At 47.0% G+C, this 12806-nt stretch overlaps 1 long non-coding RNA gene across 1 annotated transcript in view; it reads right to left on the bottom strand.

The window, feature by feature from the left end:
* Nucleotides 1–12516, bottom strand: part of LOC139361507 (uncharacterized) — a 161329-nt gene extending 148813 nt beyond the window's left edge. The window contains exon 1 of the long non-coding RNA XR_011619063.1: nucleotides 12009–12516. This is a non-coding gene — a long non-coding RNA (uncharacterized lncRNA). The remainder of the gene's footprint in view (nucleotides 1–12008) is intronic.
* Nucleotides 12517–12806: the final 290 nt, after the last annotated feature.

The following is a 12806-nucleotide window of genomic DNA, read 5'->3' on the forward strand; positions in this document are numbered from 1 at the left end:
TCATTGCTGTTCCTAATAACAGGAAAGAAATTCTAAAATCCCAACAGGCATGGTGAGTCCCTCACTTGCATGAAGTCAAAATAATAATCCATCACTCTCTTCAAAAGGACAAAAGAAAAACTCTACTTCCTCTTCATATTAATTTGTGTACAAGCGACTTAAGTGAGAAAATCTTAATGTCTGGACTGTGATATCAATAGCAAAATAATCCCAAGATTCCCAATTAAAAGATAGAGATGGCCTGAATGAATTTAAAACAAGAAAAACCGACTATATGCTGCCTACAAAAAACTCAGTTCAGCTGCAAAGACACACATAGACTAAATGTGAAGGGATGGAAAAACACATTCCACATTAATGGAAATCAAAAGTAAGCAAGAGTAGCCATATTTATTTCAGATCAATCACAATTTAAGTCAAAAACTGTAAAAAGGAGACAAAAAGGTAATTATATAATAAAGAGATCAAAATAGCAAAAGGATATAACAATTACGAGTATATGTGCACCCAACAACAAAGCACTCAGATATATAAAGCAAATATTAGTAGATCTAAATAGAGAGGTCGGGCGCGGTGCCTCACGCCCATAATCCCAGCATTTGGGAGGGATGTGGAGGCAGGTGGATCACCTGAGGTCAGGAGTTTAAGACCAGCCTGGCCAATATGGTGAAACCCTGTCTCTACTAATACAAAAAATTAGCCCAGCATGGTGGCACATGCCTGTAATCCCAGCTACTTGGGAGGCTGAGGCAGGAGAATCACTTGAACTCAGGAGGTGGAGGTTGCAATGAGTTGAGATTGCACCTCTGCCCTCCAGCCTAGGCAACAAGAGCAAAACTCTGTCTCAAATAAATTTATATATACATATATATGTATAGAGAGAGACAGGGAGACACCAACACAACAATAGTAGGAGCTTCAAAATCCCACTGTCAGTACTGGAGGTCATCTAGACAAAAAATAACAACAAAACATCAAATTTAAAGTCCAGTGTAGACCAAATGGACCTAACAGACATTTACAGAACATTTCATCCAACAGATACAAAACGCACATTCTTCTCAGCACATGGAACATTCTCTAGAATCCACCACATGCTAGGCTACAAAAGAATTCTCAATACATTTTTTCTAAAATTGAAATAACATCTAGGATATTCTCAGACTCTAACAGAATAAAGCTATAAATCAACAACAAGGAACAGACACTGCTCAAAAGAAGACATTTATGCAGCCAATAGAGACATGAAAAAATGCTCATAATATAGAATGAGACCACCACTTCTCCTGTTGTCTTTCCCAGCTTTTCCCCGTCTCCCCTTTTCCCTAGTTTATAAGACAGGAGAAGGGGGAGAAAACAAAAAGTTAGAAAGAAACAGAAGTAAGATAAATAGCTAGACGACCTTGGCACCACCACCTGGCCCTGGTGGTTAAAATAATAATAATAATATTAACCCCTGACCAAAACTACTAGTGTTATCTGTAAATTCCAGACATTGTTTGAGAAAGCAGTGTAAAACGTTTTGTTCTGTTAGCTGATACATGTAGCCTCCCATCATGTTTTGTCTGAGGCTAGTCCTGCTACAATAATCACTCGCCATCAGAGAAATGCAAATCAAAACCACAATGAGATACCATCTCACACCAGTTAGAATGGTGATCATTAAAAAGTCAGGAAACAACAGGTGCTGGAGAGGATGTGGAGAAATAGGAACACTTTTACACTGTTGGTGGGACGGTAAACTAGTTCAACCATTGTGGAAGACAGTGTGGTCATTCCTCAAGGATCTAGTACTAGAAATACCATTTGACCCAGCCATCCCAATACTGGGTATATACCCAAAGGATTATAAATCATGCTGCTATAAAGACACATGCACACGTATGTTTATTGTGGCACTATTCACAACAGCAAAGACTTGGAACTAACCCAAATGTCCATCAATGACAGACTGGATTAAGAAAATGTGGCACATATACACCATGGTATACTATGCAGCCATAAAAAAGGATGAGTTCATGTTCTTTGTAGGGACATGGATGGAGCTGGAAACCATCATTCTCAGCAAACTATCACAAGGACAGAAAACTAAACACCGCATGTTCTCACTCATAGGTGGGAAATGAACAGTGAGATCACTTGGACACAGGAAAGGAAACATCACACACTGGGGCCTGTTGTGGGGAGGGGGGAGGAGGGAGGGGGGAGGGATAGCATTAGGAGATATACCTAATGTAAATGATGAGTTAATGGGTGCAGCATACCAACTTGGCACGTGAATACATATGTAATAAACCCGCACATTGTGAACATGTACCCTAGAACACAAAGTTTAATTTAAAAAAAAATCAACAACAAGGAGAACTTTCAAAACTGTATAAATACATAGAAATTAAACAATATGCCCTTGAATAGCCGATGGGTCAATGAAGAAATTAAGAAGGAAATTTAAAAATTTCTTGAAATAAATGAAAACAGAAACACAACATATCAAAGTTTATGGTATACAGCAAAAGCAGTATTAAGAGGAAAGTTTATAACAATAAACTCCTACATTTAAAAAACAGATTTAAAATAAACAACCTAACAACGAACTGCAATGAGCTAGAAGAGCAAGAACAAATCAAATCCAAAAGTGGTAGAAGAAAAGAAATAACAAAGATCAAAGAGGAACTAAATAAACTTGAAACTAACAAATATAAAAATGAAGAAAAAAATGTTGGTTTTTTGAAAAGATAAATAAAATAGACAAACCATTAGCTACACTAAGCAAACAAAAAGAAATCCGAGAGAAATAAAATTAGAAACAGAAAAGGAGAATGACAGTTGATACCACAGAAATACAAGGGATCATTACAGACTATTTTGAACAGCTATATGTCAACAGATTGGAAAACCTAGAAGAAATGGATAAATTCCCGGACACGTACAACCTACCAAGATGGAACCAAGAAGAAACGGAAATCCTAAAACAGACCAATAATGAGTAACATGTATGACTAAGTAATAATAAAAAGTCTCCCAACAAAGAAAAGCCCAGAACTAGGTGACTTCGCAGCTGAATTCTACACATTTTTGTTTCAATTCTTCTCAAACTATTCCAAAAGTATTGAAGAGGAGGGAATCCTGCCAAGTTCATTCTTCAAGACCAGCATTACCCTGATACCAAAATAAGACAAGGACACAATAAAAAGAGAAAACTATAGGTCAATATCCCTGATGAACACAGATGCAAAAATCCTCAACAAAATACTAACAAACTGAATCCAACAGCAAATCAAAAAGATTATACACCATGATCAAGTGGGATTTATCCCACGATGCAAGGATTGCTCATCAAACACAAATCAATAATCATGCTACATCACATCAACAGAATTAAGGACAAAAACCATAATATCATTTCGATAGATACAGAAAAAGCATTTGATAAAATTCAACGCTGCTTCATGATAGAAAGTCTCAACAAAAGAGGCACTGAAGGAAAAATACCTCAACACAATAAAGGCCATATGTGACAAACCCACAGCTAACATAATGGGGAATGGGGAAACACTAAGAGCTTTTTCTCTGAGATCTGTAACAAGACAAGGACGCCCACTTGTGCCACTCCTATTCAACACAGCACTGAACGTCCTAGTCAAGAGCAGTCAGGCAAGAGAAAGAAATCAAGGGCACCCAAAGTGGAAAGGAGGCACTCTAATTGTCTGTTTTCAGACAATGTGCTCTTATATATTTAAAAAAAAAAAAAGACTCCAGCAAAAATCTCTTTGAACTGATAAACAAATTCAGTAAAGTTACAGAATACAAAATCAACATATAAAAATCAGTAGCATTTCTATAGACCAACAATGAGCCAGTGAAAAAAGAAATCAAGAAAGCAATCCCATTTAACTACAAAAATATAAAATAAAAATAAAAATACCTCAGAAGAAATCTAACCAAGAAGGTTAAAGATCTCTATGAGGAAAACGATATTCTACCCTCTGAAGGTAGAACAGTGGCTTCTAGAGACAGGAAAGGGCGGCGGGAAGGCAGAAAGGGAGAGGTTGTCTAATGGATACAAAATTACATCTAGATAGTAAAAATAAGGGTTAGTGTGCTATAGCCTTGTAGGGTGACTATAGTTTACAATTTATTGTATATTTTCAAGCAGCTAGAAGAGAGGATTTTAAATATTCCCAGCATTAAGAAATGACAAATGTTTGAGATGATGGACATGCTAATTACCCTGAGTTGCTAATTACACAAGAAAAACATGTATTGAAATATCATACTGTATCCCATGGATATGTACTATAATGTGTCCATTAAAAATAATAATTGTTAAAAACCCAAGGGTCATTTCTCATGTGTCCTATGTCAGTGTTGTGGTCCATTGGTGGAGACCTAGCCATTTGCAAGTAAGACTATAGTCACTTGAGCTGAAAGCAAATGAATCGTCACAAAAATTACCACTGGCACCAAGTCTTCTTTCCAGAATTTCCTGCCCACAGCACTGCCACAGTCACTGTGGGCAGGAAAGACACACTAGCACCCAAGTTTCAACCCCAGTACAGTTGATGCTTTTATTTCTCTGGTTTGGAATAGGTGTGTGTTCATAATTTACGTTTACTCCAACCGTCCCCTTGCTTAAATAGCTTCTTAAGGATAACTTCCTCTTACTAAATCCCAACAGCTTCTGAGCATCCATTATATTCTCCAAAGTAAATAAAAAGAGAAAACGTGTTGAAAGCCTGATAATGTTCACTTAAGAATCCAGCATGATGTACAGCTTGAAATGGCTACTCCACCTTGTTCCTTTACATGACTTTTAAAGTAGCCCCAGTTATTATACATAATTGAAGTCATAATTTCTGCAATACCATTAGGTCCACGAACGGTGGGGCCAGGGGACTTCAAAGTCTGTCTCCGATTTTTTTTTTTTTAAAAAAAGGAAAGCTCATGAGAGTAGGTAATGAAAATAAATATTCACACAACTCGGAACAGGGGATGGTGAAACATAAAACTCCAGCCTGGCACAGGTGTCCAGCCAGTGAGGGTGGGGACACAGACTCATACGGTCCCCACAATCCCTCAAAAATGCCACAGACAGGTGGGTGGCCTGAGACAGAGCCAGGCTCCGAATTCCGGGAGCTGTCTGGCTCATGTGCACCTCATGTGGTCCACAGTGCACGAGGATGCCCAACGTCACCAGTCCCGGTGCAGAACACAAGAATGCCCCATGGCATGAGCCCCCGCTGCACAGCATAGCCCGAAGGTGCCAGCTCAGACTCCTACACACGCTGGTCACCAAGGCACTGCCCTCCAGGAAGGAGGACCCCAGAGGTCGTGGCAGGGTGAGGTTCTGCTCTTCATCATCCGCGAGCAGAGGGGAAAGTCACAGCAGACATTTGGGGAGCCTCTACACGTGGTTCTGGGACTCTGAGTGGAGGTTCAAAGATGTCCCCAGGTACGCCAGACTCAAACCTAAAAAAGACCCATTCTTCCAGATATGCCCAGACTGGAACCTAGATAGGCCATCCTTCCTAGCTTTTCTCTGGAAAAGCAGGCTTAAAAGAGTATCGACTAAAAGGGGCCACCAGGAAGACAGAAGTCCTATCTTTAAAAAAAGATTTTTTTTTTTTTTTTAAAAAGAGGCACTGAGGCTCTGACCCATCTGAGCACAGAGTACATGCTCGGCAGCCTCTGTCAGAGCAGAGCAAGTACACACATGCTCTCCATGCCCTGTGCTCCCAGCACCCGTGCTCCCCGCACCCATGCTTCACACGCCCGTGCTCCCCACACCCGTTCTCCCCGCACTGTGCTCCCTGCGCCCATGCTCCCTACACCTATCTGTGCTCCCCATGCCTATGCTCCCTGAAGCCGTGCTCCCCGCACTGTGCTCCCTGCGCCCATGTCTGCTCCTCGAGCTCTCTTCCACTGGTTTCCTCTGTACATCCCTCTTGATAGTCACTGTCACCTCGAATCACCTGGCTAAATGGAGGTAAAGAAAAAGTCTAGAGTAGCACATTGGAGGACAGAGTGGAAGTGGCTATTTACCAAGCAGGGCTATGAGATGAGCGCATCTGATCCCCATTAATCCTGACGGTCAGTTGATTAGCCCTGTTCAACAGCTGGGGACACTGAGGTGTGGAAGGACGGGCTTGCTTACCCCAGACGATGCTGACAGTGTGGGCCCAGCCCAGTCCCACAGCCACCAGGAGGAGGCTCCTCACTGGGCAGGCGCGGAGGTGCAGCCCAGAGAACGCTTGGGACCCCGGCACAGACTCCTCAGGAAGGAAACAGAAAGGCCCACAGAGACTCAAGCAGCACAGAAGAAGGTCACCCACAAGTTAAAAATAGATGTTTGTGCTTTACCGTCCCAGAGTGCTAAAAATCCAACCCACTCACACGCACAGCCTGACGTGAGCCTGGCCTCCTGCAGCACTGGGCTAAGCGAGAGACGTACCTGCCTCTCTCCCGACAATAGCAGACTTGGCAGCTATTCTTCAATGTACTTGACACGCTTCCGTGAGGGATTAAGCGACACTCTGTCGACACTGGCTAAGTTTAATCCTGACACAGCCAACCATCTAGATCTGCAGTGAACAAACAACTTACTTTGGATGATTCTGCCACTAACAAAGACCCTGAATCTCCCACCAAAGCTTAGTGACACGACTTACCTTTCTGTTTTCATTTCAGGTACACTGGCCCACATGATCTAATTTACCTGCTGATAATGCCTTGGAAAGACCACCAGGGGGCCCCACACCATTTTCAGCTTTAGAGGGATGTGAATTTCCCTTTGATGAGAAAGGTGATGGGGAAATAAAACAAGGATCCAAAACAGATGCCTGTGTGTTTCCTGGGAGTGATAAAGTCAGGAACTGCCTCTGTGTGTCAGGCGAGGGAGTAACAGAGACAATGGCACCAACTCCTGAGACAGAGGACCTGATGCATGGTGCAGCCACCGCCTGTGGCCAAGGAAATTCCAGGGAATGTAGACCCCAGTTGTATGGTACAGCCACCATGTGCGACCACAGAAATTCCAGGAATGCAGACCCTCAGTCACATGGTACAGCCACTATCTGCAGCCACAGAAATTCCAGAGAACGCAGACCCTCAGACACATGGTACAGCCACTATCTATGGCCATGGAAATTCCAAGGAATGCAGACCCTCAGTCACATGGTACAGCCACCATATATGGCCACGGAAATTCCGAGGAATGCATACCCCAGTCGCATGGTGCAGCCACAGCCTGCAGCCACAGAAATTCTGGAGAACGCAGACCCCAGTCGCATGGTACAGCCACTACCTATGGCCATGGAAATTCCAGAGAACAGAGACCCTCATTCCCATGGTACAGCCACCACCTATGGCCACGGAAATTCAGGGGAACGCAGACCCTCAGTCACATGGTACAGCTACCACCTGTGGTCACAGAAATCCTGGGGAACACAGACTCCAGTCGCATGGTGCAGCTACCACCTGTGGTCACAGAAATCCTGGGGAACACAGACTCCAGTCGCATGGTGCAGCCACCACCTGCAGTCACGGAAATTCCAGGGAATGCAGACCCCAGTCACATGGTGCGGCCACCACCTGTGGCCATGGAAATTCTGGGGAATGCAGGCCCCAGTCTCTAAAGTATGAACTTCACTGCAGTGAATGTGGAAGAGTTTCTCTCTGTGCAGAGCTCAGTATCCAGAAGGGGAGATGGCCCCAGGAATGCCTTCCTCCTCTTCAGAGCTCAGGGCCTAGGGCTGACACCCTTGGGAGGGGTCCTTGTTCAGCAATTGTGCCTGTGGAGGGTCCCCCAACACTCACCGTGCACCTCCTAGGAGCAGAGGCTACAACAGGGAGCCAGAGACCAAGCTCTGCTCAGACAACAGTGAGCTGATGGCCTTCCACTCTAAGTTCAACAGGGACCCAGGGACCAAGCTCTGCTCAGACAACAGTGAGTTGATGGCCTTCCACTCTAAGTTCAACAGGGACCCAGGGACCAAGCTCTGCTCAGACAATAGTGAGCAGATGGCCTTCCACTCTAAGTTCAACAGGGACCCAGGGACAAAGTTCTGCTGAGACAACAGTGAACTGATGGCCTTCCACTCTAAGTTCCAACTGCATGGAATGTGTATTCCATGAATGCTTGTTAAATGAATGATTCATATAAGGTCATCTGTGCTGACCTTTGCTGGTCTGCTGACTGTGAGCTTCAGAGCATAGGCCTCATTCCTGGAGCAGCCAGCTCTTCCCAGAGCGACGGCCGCTGCAGGGCAAAGCCCAGAGCTTGTCCTGCAGCAACACACTCAGGACCCTGCGCTGGGCACGCTGGGGGCCTCTCCAGCAGAAGATCCCCAGCCCTGACCTTGCAATACCAGTGAACCCCAGGGGAGTCCCAAGTGCTCAAAATCATGTAAATGTCCATTGTGATTTAACATATCAATTTTAGAAGAAAGGGCATATTGCCACCTCCCTCCTCAAACTAGGGACTATAAATCGATCCATCACCCTAACTGAGACTCTGCCTTAAATTCTGCTAAAACTACCATCCAAACACTCAAATTTACATTAGCGTTAAGGGAAAAAAAAAAACTAAAACAAACACCTGTAAGAAACGGTCAAGTAACCTGTGATACATCAACCCAAAGATTAAACATGAAAACAATGAAGTAGCAAGATATTAAAAGAATATAAACTCTATGTACATCATGGCCCAAGGTTCTAAAATTACACAGAGACAAAGACTGGAATGGAAGGGGGATATGTTTACAGATACATTTTTTATTTTTTAATTTTTAATATTACTTCTCTAATGTATGATTTGACTAACCAGATAATTCAGCAAAAAATAAAAAAATTAATTATGCCTATAGATAAATATGTAAAGAATCCTTTTCTTTGATGCCAATGGAATTAGTTTGGGTCTGACCCACAGTCTTCAATCTTTTAATTAAGACACAAAAATCATCTTTCAAGCTGTTAGGAAAAAAAGAAGAAAAAGATTGAAAACCAGGAGCCCAGAAGAAAAGGACTCGCTATGTATCACAGCGTCTCTCCACGCCTCTCCACCCCGGACAGTGCTCCCTCTTTCCCCATTTTCATACCTACTGCACAAAACACTTAGTAAAGAACTATCTCAATTCATGAGTCACACAGCACAAAGGGCCAGTGTCGCTGCCAAACATACCCTGCAGCCCCAAAACGAAGAGGCAACTGGTTCCTTCCTTCCTCAGTGAAGGAAGAATGAGAGGCTGCTGGTTGTCATTTTAAATCTCACACCTCAATGTCTTAGCACTTTCCTGCTTTGTTGGTTTCCAGGGCTTATTAAAATTAACCACCACCCCCCCCCCCCCCGCGGATATTGAAGAAAGAAAGCAGGACGGTTGTGCAGGCTTCCAAGAGGCAGAGCCCTGCTTCCGCGGCCACCTCTGTCTTTCTACCCACAGCAGCCGGGTTTACCAATTAGTCTCCCTTAAAGAGCAGTTTATGCTCATCGTGAACAAATGGATGCAATTGCTTCTTTTGAGATGCAGCAAGTTTTGGGCCCTCAGCAAAAAGAAGAAAGAAAGAAAGAAAGAAAGAAAGAAAGAAAGAAAGAAAGAAAGAAAGAAAGAAAGAAAGAAAGAAAGAAAGAAAGAAAGAAAGAAAGAAAGAAAGAAAGAAAGAAAGAAAGAGAAAGAGAGAGAGAAAGAAAGAGAGAGAGAAAGAAAGAAAGAAGGAAAGAGAAAGAAAGAGAGAGAGAAAGAAAGAGAGAGAGAAAGAAAGAGAAAGAAAGAAAGAAAGAAAGAAAGAAAGAAAGAAAGAAAGAAGGAAAGAGAAAGAAAGAGAGAGAGAAAGAAAGAGAGAGAGAAAGAAAGAGAAAGAAAGAAAGAAAGAAAGAAAGAAAAAAGAAAAGAAAGGAAAAGAAAAGAAAGAAAGAAAGAAAGAAAGAAAGAAAGAAAGAAAGAAAGAAAGAAAGAAAGAAAGAAAGAAAGAAAGAAAGAAAGAAAGAAAGAAAAAACAGGGCACTGGCACAACAGTCATAACCTCTGCTTTGCACACACAGAAGGAAAGTTAAAGCCCTGGAGGCGGAGGCGTTCGGAAAGGGAAGGTGGAAGTAGGAAGGACGCCCACGGGATAGAGTGGTCAGAAACAGACCACCTCACCAAAGGGCGCCTTAGACGTTCCAGAGGACAAAATGCCCCTCTTTCCAGGGTAAACACCCATTTGCCAAACTCAGCCAGTGACGGCAAGCAGGAGTTTGCTTTTTTTTTTTAAGGCGTCTGAGTAACGATGACAAGAGCAAGAAATGAGCTTAATAATGGGACTGACAGGGCCCTGGGCTGGTGACTCTGCTGATGTGCACAGCATCAAAACCCAGGTTCCTCAGTGCGCTCCCTCTGCAGTTCAGGACAGCACTACAACTCACCCCATCAATCACTGCTTAAAAAATCAGTTCTAAAAAAAGACGACCCATTTGAAAGCAGCCGGAGGAGGAAGACAGAGAGTGTCTCACAGAATCCAACCGCTTGTAGCCTCGGAACCATAACAAGAATATGAAACTAGCGGGTCCAGTGTGAGGCAGAACAGAGACGCCGTCACGGCTCTCAGGAGGCTGAGCAGGAAGCGCATGGCTCAGGCCCTGCAACGCCCTAAGGGCGCCTGGAGCAGCCCACAGGCCTGTGTCCTTCGTGTGGGTTCACCTTCCTAGTTTCCTGGGTAAATTCAATGTACAGCATTTATTCGCCAAGAAAAGAACATTCAAATCAAACTACTGTCATAACTCTGAAGGGCTCTTAACACTCCAGTCCACACGTTCAAAAGCCCACAGATATCAGTGCTGCCACTGTGCAGGTAACAATGTTTTGGATGCATCATGCACGTAACCAGTAACGATGTTTTCATGTTTTCCGTAGCCATCTCATTCAGGATACTAAAATGATCTGTGACGACTTGATACTTAGTTATCTGTGATTTTCAGATAGATTTAACAAGGCTACCTGGCCAAGAAGGCCTCACCCTCCTGAACCTGGGCACCGGTGCCCCTACGTGCACCCGGGGCCTGGGGAGCGCAGTCTCCACCACCTCTCGCTCTTCAATGTTAAATGTCCTCCCGGAGCGCCTGCGTCGTGGGCCCAGGCTCGGCCCCTCCTGGAGAGCCCTTTCCACATTACAGGACAGGGGAAGCCCAGAGCCCGCGCTGCGGCGCCGCTGACGTCCGGGAGTCCCCGCTTCCTGGTCCTTCCCGTCCGCGGAGGCTGGCGGGGAGGGCCTGGGACCCATTTTAGTTTTCGGTTTTGTCACGAGCCGGAAGGCGACAGCACATGCGAGCGCAGGAAACCCTTTTTTAAAATCTTCCAACGGAAACGCGAGGGGCTGCCGGACTGCCTCGGAGACGCTAGGCGGGAACCCAGAGCAGCCCTGCCGTTTCCCGCATTGCAGCAGCCGGGACCCCGCCCACGCCGCGGGGGGCCCGAGGCGACAGGAGGCCCGCCGGGATCCGGCCGTTTCTTCCTCGACAAGCTGGGGGGTGGCGTGGGGCGGAGTTGGGGGGCGGGGGCAACTTAAGAAGTGATCGCGCTGTACCCAGGATTCGGAGGGGAAGCCCGGCCCCATCCTACAGCTCAGAGGCAGAACGACCCCGGAAGGTGCTCCAGGCGACCCCCTCTACCAGGCTCAATTTAAAACATAAACCGGAGAGGGTGGAAAGCTCACTATTTTCCGAATGGAGGTTCCTATCGCCATGTTCCTTCCTCCTCCGCCCCACCCGGCAAGGACCCCGGGGCTGCCTTGCCGGCTCCCGCCGCCCCGCAGGTACCCCTGCCGCTCCCGGGCACGGGCTTCTCCCCAGTTCTTCCCATCGCTTCCCCGCTCTTCTCCCCAGTTCTTCCCATCGCTTCCCCACCTTTCCCCGGGTCCTCCCATCGCTTCCCCCTCTTCTGCCCGGTTCCCCCATCCCCTTTGCCCTGTTCTCCCCTTCTCCCTCTTCTCCCCTTCTCCGTCCGTCCCTCCCTCGCCGCCCGGAGGGGGGCGCGCACCTTGAGCATGTCCCCCGCTGGTCAGCACGCCGATGGCCTTGCCGGCCCCGGAGAGGTGCTCCAGGAACTTCCGCAAGGAGCCCTTGGGGGCCCGGGAGTCGTCCGCGTCCAAGGCGAGGAGGCCGAGGGCAGCCGCTAGTCCGGGTGCGCAGCAGGCAATGGATACCCTGCCGGCGCGCGCCCGACTCGGAAAAGCTGCCCCGCCCGCGCCCCCGCCCGGCCCTAGCGTCAAAGGGTCTTGACGGGCGGGGCCCAAGCGCACAGGAGGGGCTGCGGGGGTGGGGCGCGGCTAGGGGCAGGGGCAGGGGCAGGGAAAGGGGCAGAGAAAGGGGCAGGGGCTGGCCGGGGCCGGGTGTGGGCAGGAGGACCTACGCAGGGGTCGTCGTAGGTGGCTGCCGCGCTAGCGGTGGGTGAGGTCGCGGAGGCGGGGGTAGCACCACAAGTGGGCGGAGTCCCTGGGGGTGGGGCCGCGTTTCCGGTGCGCTAGCCTCGCGGGTGGGTTGGAGGACTCTGGTTGGGGCCTTTAGAGATGCCCGGAGCGCCACAGGTGGGGGCAGGGGCAGCGACCGGGGGAGGGGAGACCGCAAGGGGGCGGGGTCACATCGTTTGCTGGGCGGGCCAAGGCAGGGCGGAATAGAACGCCGGGAGCATCTCCCGGGGCGGGGGAGGGGGGGGTGGCAAGGGAGACCGTGAGTGGGCGCGAACGCCGGGGCCGGTGGAAACCCCGCACTTGCGGGGAGCGCCGATGGCGGGGCGGGGTGGAATTGGGGCGTGGAGACCCCACCTGGACGCGGAGGC

Source organism: Macaca nemestrina, unplaced genomic scaffold (genome assembly GCF_043159975.1).
Source record: "Macaca nemestrina isolate mMacNem1 unplaced genomic scaffold, mMacNem.hap1 Scaffold_54, whole genome shotgun sequence".
Taxonomy (NCBI): Eukaryota; Metazoa; Chordata; class Mammalia; order Primates; family Cercopithecidae; genus Macaca; species Macaca nemestrina.